This window comes from Littorina saxatilis, linkage group LG5 (assembly GCF_037325665.1).
Source record: "Littorina saxatilis isolate snail1 linkage group LG5, US_GU_Lsax_2.0, whole genome shotgun sequence".
Classification (NCBI taxonomy): domain Eukaryota; kingdom Metazoa; phylum Mollusca; class Gastropoda; order Littorinimorpha; family Littorinidae; genus Littorina; species Littorina saxatilis.
The window spans coordinates 59,999,597-60,010,766 of record NC_090249.1 but is presented as its reverse complement, the minus strand read 5'-3'; positions in this window follow the sequence as shown (position 1 = coordinate 60,010,766).

Genomic DNA, 11,170 nt, shown 5'->3' with positions numbered 1-11,170 from the left:
GTTTTTGGAATCAGCAAATGATGGAGAATAAGATAAACGTAAATTTGGATCGTTTTATAAAAAACATATTTTTTTTTACAATTTTCAGATTTTTAATGACCAAAGTCATTAATTAATTTTAAAGCCACCACGCTGAAATGCAATACCGAAGTCCGGGCTTCGTCGAACATTACTTGACCAAAATTTCAACCAATTTGGTTGAAAAATGAGGGCGTGACAGTGCCGCCTCAACTTTCACGAAAAGCCGGATATGACGTCATCAAAGACATTTATCAAAAAAATGAAAAAAACGTATGGGGATATGATACCCAGGAACTCTCATGTCAAATTTCATAAAGATCGGTCCAGTAGTTTGGTCTGAATCGCTCTACACGCACGCACGCACACACACACACATATACACACACACACACATACACCACGACCCTCGTCTCGATTCCCCCCTCTATGTTAAAACATTTAGTCATAACTTGACTAAATGTAAACAAGTCGCGTAAGGCGAAAATACAACATTTAGTCAAGTAGCTGTCGAACTCACAGAATGAAACTGAACGCAATGCCATTTTTCAGCAAGACCGTATACTTGTAGCATCGTCAGTCCACCGCTCATGGCAAAGGCAGTGAAATTGACAAGAAGAGCGGGGTAGTAGTTGCGCTAAGAAGGATAGCACGCTTTTCTGTACCTCTCTTTGTTTTAACTTTCTGAGCGTGTTTTTAATCGAAACATATCATATCTATATGTTTTTGGAATCAGAAAATGATGGAGAATAAGATGAACGTAAATTTGGATCGTTTTATAAATTTTTATTTTTTTTTACAATTTTCAGATTTTTAATGACCAAAGTCATTAATTAATTTTTAAGCCACCAAGCTGAAATGCAATACCGAAGTCCGGGCTTCGTCGAAGATTACTTGACCAAAATTTCAACCAATTTGGTTGAAAAATGAGGGCGTGACAGTGCCGCCTCAACTTTCACGAAAAGCCGGATATGACGTCATCAAAGACATTTATCAAAAAAATGAAAAAAACGTTCGGGGATTTCATACCCAGGAACTCTCATGTCAAATTTCATAAAGATCGGTCCAGTAGTTTAGTCTGAATCGCTCTACACACACACACACACACACACACACACACACATACACCACGACCCTCGTCTCGATTCCCCCCTCTACGTTAAAATATTTAGTCAAAACTTGACTAAATATAACAAGTCGCGTAAGGCGAAAATACAACATTTAGTCAAGCTCAGTCGAACTCACAGAATGAACCTGAACGCACTGCATTTTTTCACAATGACCGTAGTCCGCCGCTTGTGCAAAACGGAGTGAAACTGACGAGCCTGTTCAGCGCGGTAGTCGTTTCGCTGTGCTGCATAGCACGTTTTTCTGTACCTCTCTTCGTTTTAACTTTCTGAGCGTGTTTTTAATCCAAACATATCATATCTATATGTTTTTGGAATCAGGAACCGACAAGGAATAAGATGAAATAGTTTTTAAATCGATTTCGGAAATTTAATTTTGATCATAATTTTTATATTTTTAATTTTCAGAGCTTGTTTTTAATTCAAATATAACATATTTATATGTTTTTGGAATCAGACAATGACGAAGAATAAGATGAAATTGTTTTTGGATCGTTTAATAAAAAAAAAGTTTTAATTACAAGTTTCCGATTTTTAATGACCAAACTCACTCATTAGTTTTTAAGCCACCAAGCTGAAATGCAATACCAAACCCCGGCCTTCGTCGAAGATTGCTTTGCCAAAATTTCAATCAATTTGATTGAAAAATGTGGGTGTGACAGTGCCGCCTCAAATTTTACAAAACGCCGGATATGACGTCACCAAAGGTATTTATCGAAAAAAGGAAAAAAAACGTCCGGGGATATTATTCCCAGGAACTATCATGTCAAATTTCATAAAGATCGGCCCAGTAGTTTAGTCTGAATCGCTTTACACACACACACGCACAGACAGACACACACACATACACCACGACCCTCGTCTCGATTCCCCCTCTATGTTAAAACATTTAGTCAAAACTTGACTAAATGTAAAACAAGTCGCGTAAGGCGAAAATACAATATTTAGTCAAGTAGCTGTCGAACTCACAGAATGAAACTGAACGCAATGCCATTTTTCAGCAAGACCGTATACTCGTAGCATCGTCAGTCCACCGCTCATGGCAAAGGCAGTGAAATTGACAAGAAGAGCGGGGTAGTAGTTGCGCTAAGAAGGATAGCACGCTTTTCTGTACCTCTCTTTGTTTTAACTTTCTGAGCGTGTTTTTAATCCAAACATAGATCTATATGTTTTTGGAATCAGGAACCGACAAGGAATAAGATGAAAGTGTTTTTAAATTGATTTGGACAATTTAATTTTGATAATAATTTTTACATATTTAATTTTCAGAGCTTGTTTTTAATCCGAATATAACATATTTATATGTTTTTGGAATCAGCAAATGATGGAGAATAAGATAAACGTAAATTTGGATCGTTTTATAAAATTTTTATTTTTTTTTTACAATTTTCAGATTTTTAATGACCAAAGTCATTAATTAATTTTTAAGCCACCAAGCTGAAATGCAATACCGAAGTCCGGGCTTCGTCGAAGATTACTTGACCAAAATTTCAACCAATTTGGTTGAAAAATGAGGGCGTGACAGTGCCGCCTCAACTTTCACGAAAAGCCGGATATGACGTCATCAAAGACATTTATCAAAAAAATGAAAAAAACGTTCGGGGATTTCATACCCAGGAACTTTCATGTCAAATTTCATAAAGATCGGTCCAGTAGTTTAGTCTGAATCGCTCTACACACACACACACACACACGCACACACGCACATACACCACGACCCTCGTTTCGATTCCCCCTCGATGTTAAAATATTTAGTCAAAACTTGACTAAATGTAAAAAGACTGACGCACGCAAACATTGCACATCCACACAAAACAGCAAAACAGCGCCAGACACAATTAATACATCGACGAACAATTGCTGTCTACGAAGACGACCTCAATAAAGCGTTTGATGGTTGAAGGTTTGACCTCTAATCCTGCGTTATTTCGAGGTGCGTGGTGTCATTTTCGTAAAGCCAAATCAAACAATTGTGTAGGTTGGTAAGGGCCTTTGAATTAGTCCACGATTCCCAGCATTCTTGAACCGCCACATAGATCTATAGAATCAACAACGACCACGCTGGGCCGCTTGCAAAAATGACAAGATGATTGAATAGCACCGAACTACTCCGACGCCAGTATTTCCATTTCTTCACATTCTCAAATTATCTAGACGGTTGTATAGGGTTAAACCATGCCATGCCGTTCGAGCAGCAGCCATTTTGTTGTTATGTTCGTTCATAGATTGTGCTGGGAAGCTTTGAACGACTCCGACCGTTAGACCCCGTGACTTATTACGCAGAGACACAGTGCTTGCTGCCGCGCGAGCCGAGAAAATGTTCCCTCGTTATCTATGCTGCGCTGGCTGCAAAACCCCTCCAAGCGGAGGTGTTTCCAGACACATCGTACGTAGGGTACGCAGTGAAAGAGAGACTGACAGTGTTTGGACGCACGAAAACATGACACATCCAAACAAACATCGTCAGACACGACAGATCGCATCTCAAAAATACCCTTTACCCATCCAATAAAAAAAATATGATAAAATGACTGGAAGTGAGAAAAACAATGTTAATGATATATGCTACCGACACATTCATCAATATATACTGAAGTATAATACAAGCTAATAAAAAATTAAAAAAATTACTGGTAGTGACAAAAACAATGTTAATGGTATACGCTACCGACACATCCACAACCTAGCGGTGACCTTACGGGTAAGTCGTCGAGACATACTTACTTCTCGGCATTGTTGGTTGGTTTCTGGCCGACGTGCAGTAGAATCGACAGAATGCTTACGTGACGCCATTATTCGAATTATGATGTCTTCTCGATCTTAATTTTACATTTAGTCAAGTTTTGTGTGTGTGTGTAGAGCGATTCAGAGTAAACTACTGGACCGATCTTTATGAAATTATACATGAGAGTTTTTGGGCATGATATCCCCAGATGTTTTTTTTCTTTTTTTCGATAAATGTCTTTGATGACGTCATATCCAGCATTTTGTAAAAGTTGAGGCGGCACTGTCACACCCTTATTTTTTAATAACATTGATTGAAATTTTGGCAAAGCAATCTTCGACAAAAGCCGGACTTTGGTATTGCATTTCAGCTTGGAGGCTTACCATTTAATTAATGACTATGGTCATTAAAAATCTGAAAATTGTAATTAATATAACTTTTTTATAAAACGATCCAAAATTACGTTTATCGTATTCTTCATAATGTTCTGATTCCAAAAACATATAGATATGATATGTTTGGATTAAAAACACGTTCAGAGAGTTAAAAAGAATAGAGATATAGAAAGGCAGGCTATCCTTTTCAGCGGAACCGCTACCGCGCTTTTCTGTATTGTTAATTTCACTGCCTTTGCCACGAGCGGTGGACAGACGTTGCTACGAGTGTACGGTCTTGCGGAAAAAATGCAATGCGTTCAGTTTCATTCTGTGAGTTCGACTGAGCTTGACTAAATGTTGTATTTTCGCCTTACGCGACTTGTTCTTGTTACAATGTTAGTAATGTTACCAGCAATTTTAGAGAAAAGAAAGGAAAGAATCAGAGACTGGTTTCATTTCTTCTTATCAGTATTTATTTATTATTCATTTTATTTCATGTCATTTTTCTTTTGAACGGCATTATAAATCAGATCTATTTTATTTTCTGCAAAATATAGTCAAACAAAGAGATTGCTGTCTGTGCACTACATAATACCGGACGAAGATATAGATTGAAAATGGCTTGAATGCCTAAGAAAAACGAGGCTGGATGTCTAAGGGGGGACCATTATAGAGCAGTTTTTGCCACGAATTGGTTCCCCGGGGGACTACTTCAGAGGGGGGACCGGACCGGATCCTACACCGGTCTGGATGATGAGTTTGGTATGTGTTCAAACAAAAGGATGCCCTGGAGTCGGTTTCATGGACTCGCGCTGCTCACACTGACAGTCGGACCACCGCTTCGTCGCCCGACTGCGTTAGTCCGAACGCCGCGGTGCTGGGGGAGGGCAGCACTGTAATCGGGCAACTCCCCGTGCGACGAGGCACAGTCGGCCGACTGAAATATGTTTCATGGAACCAAACTTTGTCGGATTACTGCATTCGTCTCGTTCAACTGTAGTTGACTGACTGTGTTGCTGGCTCATGTCCCACGGAACCGGCCCCTGGCTCTCGGTAAAAGCCTGCCTGTACGGATCGCTGGTCTGAGGTGCAAGAACCGAATGTGGGTGCCACCCACACGGGAGAGAACAAACTGCGGGGTCTGATTCGTTGAAATGACAACAAATCTCAGTTTCAACCAATCCAACACTGCGGCTGGCTCCCGTTTGGGTGGTAACTTTGTCGTGCCCCTCAGCACTGGTGAGTTACATGATGGCGGACACGGGGAGGCAGGTACGTTTAACATCTTATTCAAAGAGATACAGATGTGTTACACACACCTTGTTATACGATGCCACAGAGCGAGGTACTGCCGCAAGGACGTGCAAATAATCGTCTATAATTAATACACGTCAAGTCTTGCCTTTTTGTTCCTGTCGAGCCTGTCAGCAAGGCGAAAGATTCAGCTTTTTGTTCCAGACGGACCCAGTGCGCCGACCTCACAACTGACGTTAAAGGCACACTCAGCTTCACGTAAACCATCAATTTCTGGTCACAGACACTGTCACACAGTACAAACACCCTTTCGTTTAAACACTTCTAATGCTGTTAAATGCTATTGCAAGTGTATTCCATAAGGTTAGAACTGCTTTTTTCATGAGAAGATTTAAATCATTCTGTAAACCATTTAGGGCAGACTGGGACTTTAATGGATTGGAACACATAGTATTTAAAACAGCCCCATGGAGACAAAAAGCATATGGCATTCCTTTTAAGGACTCTACTTGTCTGAGAGAATTTGATATGTTAAGAAAAGTGTAAGGCACTCAGTTTCACAATAAAAGATGCAAACAACTAGAGTGTTTTTTACTCTGTCTTCTTTAAGTTACAGGCATGGTAGTTCAGAGAAAGTGACGTTTTAATGGTAACCAACACAACAACTTGTAATCACCCAATATCATCTTAACAAAAAGAGTAACATACAACTGGACAAGGCAGCAGTGTCGTGAAGTAACAGAATCATAGTTTGCACATGAGAAGAAAAACCGAACAAAACTAAGATTTTCTGGGGAGTCACTGTGAGTGAGAATGAACGAAGAAAGCCGCTACTGAAAATAAATAATGGCCGACAAAAATGAATCCAGCTGAAGGAAATGAATCAAGCTGACGGAATGATTGAAAAAGCAAACATCTTCCGACGAACAACAGACTATACCTAGTGAACGAAACTTGGAAAGCTTTAATAGTTCCAGATTTTTGGGGGCCATTTTTTTGTATTTTTGTATTTTTTGTATTTTTTAAATTTGTTTACAAACATTCGTCCTCTCGGGTTCTACTGGCCCATGCATGTGTCACATGCTATGTTGATTCGTGAAATGTGTTCTACAAGCAGCGGGCCCCTTAATGACGTGTGATACCGATACATGTGAAGCCTGATGGCGGCGACCTTACAGGCAGTCTTCCACAGGTGATATACAAATAAGTCACTGAGACGAAATATCATTCTCGAAACACTTTGTTATTATTTCCTCAGGAGACATGCGTGAGAAGCGACAGAACCTCTGCGTGACGTCATCATTCGTATTGTGACCTGTTCTCATACTTTCGTTGGAGTCTTGGTGAAGGATCTTTCTCTTTTGGGAACGGAGGGTAAGGAAGACACGTCTTAGTTTGCTGACTCATTGTCGTACCTCATACAGATCAAGCATATTCATGTCCTAAAAGGCTAATGACAGTTTCGCCTCTTAAGGACTGTCGGGAGTGGTAAATAGCCCGGCAAAAAGTGACGTCATTATGACGTCAAACGGTGCTAACGTTAGCGGCAGTCACGTGGATAGTGAAGAGCTGAGCGAGAGCGTTCGTTGGCTGTTTGTGGTGCTGGGCGTGGCTTCGTGGACCAATGGGGTGTTCGGTAACATCTACGTTCTAACCGCTCTGACCACACGAGCGGCGCTGAGGTCACCTCACAACATCTTCATCGGTCATCTGGCTGTAGCTGACCTCTATGTTGTTGGGTGAGTAAGCTTACTTCTTCTTCTTCGTTCATGGGCTGAAACTCCCACGTTCACTCATGTTTTTGCACAAGTAGGTTTGTACGTGTATGACTGTTTTAACCCCACCATTCAGGCCGCCATGCGCCGCGGCTTTCGGGAGAGTTGGGTGAGTGCGATTGCAGGTTTGCCTTCCTCATTTCTGTCAGTTACGTCCGATCGAAGGTCTGTTGTTTTATTATGTTGTCCAATAGTTTGATTGGTAAATTGTAAGAACAGTTAATGAACCATCTGGCTGACTCTTTATTGTTGGGTAAAAATTAACGACTGCAGGTTTGCCTTCCTTATTTTTGTCGTTACGTCCGATCGAATGGCTATTGATTCAGTATGTTGTCCAATAGTTTAATCCCAGCGAAGCTGGAGGTATCCCGTGAACGCTATACTGTAATCGATTTGAGAAATGTGCACACCGAATAATACATGATAAAGAAGGATTCGTTGTGCCCGGCTACGTGCTACAGTTGGAGATGGAAGTTCACCAAAAATGGGGACCATACTAACAAAAATACGGTGGGTAAAATAGGCGCCCCCATTTTTTCAGCAAACGCCACCCCAGGCCGCTTTGGACGGGTAGAAATTCCGTAGTTTCCAAGTCTATGGATAAAGCTCGCGTAAGAAGAATACGTCACGGTCGAAAGTCTTTGACGTCAATTAATGCATCATGACGTCATGCCTCCCTGTAGTCTTTCTCTCTCGCGCAGTGTATGTGTTTGTGTTCATTTTGTGCACATGTGTTAGTGTTACTGTGTGTGTGTGTGTGTGTGTGTGTGTGTGTGTGTGTGTGTGTGTGTGTGTTTTTGTGTGTGTGTGTGTGTGCCGTGTGTGCGCGCACGCGTGCATGAGTCTGTACTCGTATGTGTGTGGTGTGTGTGTATTTGTGTGTGTGTGTGTGTGTTTGCGTTTAGTATGTGTGTGTGTGTGTGTGTGTGTGTGTGTGCGTGCGCACGCGTGCATGAGTCTGTACTCGTGTGTGTGTAAGTGTGTGTGTGGGCATAAGTGTATGTGTGTGCGTGCGGTGTGTTTGTTTTTAAAGGTGTGCATGTCCGTCTGTCCATATGTGCGTATGGGTGTGTGTTTTGTGTGTATAAAGTTTTTTGTTAGAGAGTGAGTGAGTGCGTGTGAGTGCGTGTGTGTGTGTGTGTGTGTGTGACTTGGTGTGTGTGTGTGTGTGTGTTTGAGAGAGAGAGAGAGAGTGTGTGTGTGTGTGTGTAGGTGTGAATGTGTGTGTGCATGAGTTTGTGTGTATGTTTGTGTGTGTATGAGTGTGTATATGTGTTTGTTTGTAAAGGTGTGTGTGTCCGACTGTCTATGTGCGTATTTGTTTGTTTGTTTGCTCAACGCCCAGCCGATCACGAAGGGCCATATCAGGGCGGTGCTGCTTTGACATATAACGTGCGCCACACACAAGACAGAAGTCGCAGCACAGGCCTCATGTCTCACCCAGTCACATTATTCTGACACCGGACCAACCAGTCCTAGCACTAACCCCATAATGCCAGACGCCAGGCGGATCAGCCACTAGATTGCCAATTTTAAAGTCTTAGGTATGACCCGGCCGGGGTTCGAACCCACGACCTCCCGATCACGGGGCGGACGCCTTACCACTAGGCCAACCGTGCCGGTCTATGTGCGTATAAGTGTGTGTTATGTGTGTATGAGATTTGTGTCAGTCAATGTGTGTGTGTGTGTGTGTGTGTGTGTGTGTGTGTGTGTGTGTGTGTGTGTGTGCGCGCGTATGTACAGTGTGTGTGTGTGTGTGTGGGTGTTTGTTTGTTTGTTTGCTTAACGCCCAGCCGACCACGAAGGGCCATATCAGGGCGGTGCTGCTTTGACATATTACGTGCGCCACACACAAGACAGAAGTCGCAGCACAGGCTTCATGTCTCACCCAGTCACATTATTCTGACACCGGAGTGTATGTGTGTGTGAATGTGTGTGTGCATGAGTTTGTGTGTATGTTTGTGTGTGTATGAGTGTGTATATGTGTTTGTTTGTAAAGGTGTGTGTATCCGTCTGTCTATGTGCGTATTTGTTTGTTTGTTTCCATAATTATCAGGGCGGTGCTGCTTTGAGATATAACGTGCGCCACACAAAAGGCAGAAGTCGCAGCACAGGCGTCATGTCTCACCCAGTCACATTATTCTGACACCGGACCAACCAGTCCTAGCATGCACTAACCCCATAATGCCAGCCGCCAGACGGAGCACCCACTAGATTGCCAATTTTAAAGTCTTAGGTATGACCCGGCCTGGGTTCTAACCCACGACCTCCCGATCACAGGGCGGACGCCTTACCACAAGGCCAACCGTGTATGTGCGTATGAGTGTGTGTATTGTGTGTATGAGATTTGTGTGAGTCAATGTGTGTGTGTGTGTGGGTGTGTGCGTGCGTACATGCGTGCGTATGTACATGAGTGTGTGTGTGTGTGTGTGTTTGTGTGGGTGTGTGTCTGTTTGTATAAGAGATAAAGAGAAAGAGAGAGAGAGAGAGTGGGTGGGTTGGTTTGTGTTTGTGCGTGTGCGTAAGTGTATGTGTGTGTGTATGTGTGTTTGTTTGTAAAGGTGTGTATGTCCGTCAGTCTGTATGTGCGTATGGGGGTGTGTTTTGTGTGTACAGTGAAGTGTGTGTGAGAGAGTGAGTGAGTGCTTGTGAGTGAGAGAGAGAGAGAGAGAGAGAGAGAGAGAGAGAGAGAGAGAGAGAGAGAGAGAGAGAGAGAGAGAGAGAGAGAGAGAGAGAGAGAGAGAGAGGTTTGTCTTTCGCTGGGGTATGCAGTGCCTTGGCGTTGCACATCTACTTAATTGGTAAAATGTAAAATCATTCCATTGACCATCTGTCTGTTTCTGATCTCTTTGTTGTTAGGCAAGTACTGCTGTACGCTGCCGTCCTCATTTCTGTCAGTTACATCCTATCCAAGGTCTATTGTTTTATTATGTTGTTCAAGAATTAACATTGGTAAAACTCAAGAACAGTTAATTTGTTAAAATTCACACACACACACACACACACACACACACACACACACACACACACACACACACACACACACACACACACACACACACACACACACACACACACACACACACACACGGCCCCCCTCCCCCATCCCTCACGTATAGTTGTAATCGGCTCATTGTGGGAATCCAGATCCAAATCCAGATCCAGAACAGTTCGCCAATCCGCAATTAAGTTGAAACAGTGGTTTATTGAACTTTTTTTTGTAAAGAGCCCTGGAATCGTGTATACAGCAAAGGGGTACAACAAGAAAAACTTGAGAATGCGCTCATAGAGACAACATTATGGAGTGGCGGACAATATTCTTCAATTTGATATTCTTCTTCAATTTTTATAATATTCTTTAATTGAATATAGTTCTCTTCAATTTTATCATATTCTTCAATGCTATACATTTCTCCAATTGATAGATGATACACTTCAATTTTATCATATTTTTTAATTTCTGTCAAAAGTGCCCTGCCTCACTTTGATATGATGTTCGGCGCGCTGTTGATTGTCTAATGCACAGGTACGGACAGGTGTTCTGGGTGTGGGACGTGGCCACGGGTAGCCACTTGACAGCCAACGTCACTCACTGTGTTATCAACGGCTACATGGGCTTTTCCACCTGCGTTGCCGGCATCCTCTTTCTGTGGACGATATCTTGTAACAGGTGACAGCACTATTTGGTTTAAACAGTTTTATTCAGTTGCATAAATACAAAGCCGTAATTGAAAATTGTAATTAAGGGAGCACAACAAGATAAACTTATAAATGTGCTCTTAGAAACAAACGAGTAATGTGGCGGACAATATTGTAAATGCATGATATTTAAACAAATGAAAACAAAAACAACAACAACGATAACTATAGCAACAGTGGTACGGAAATCTCACA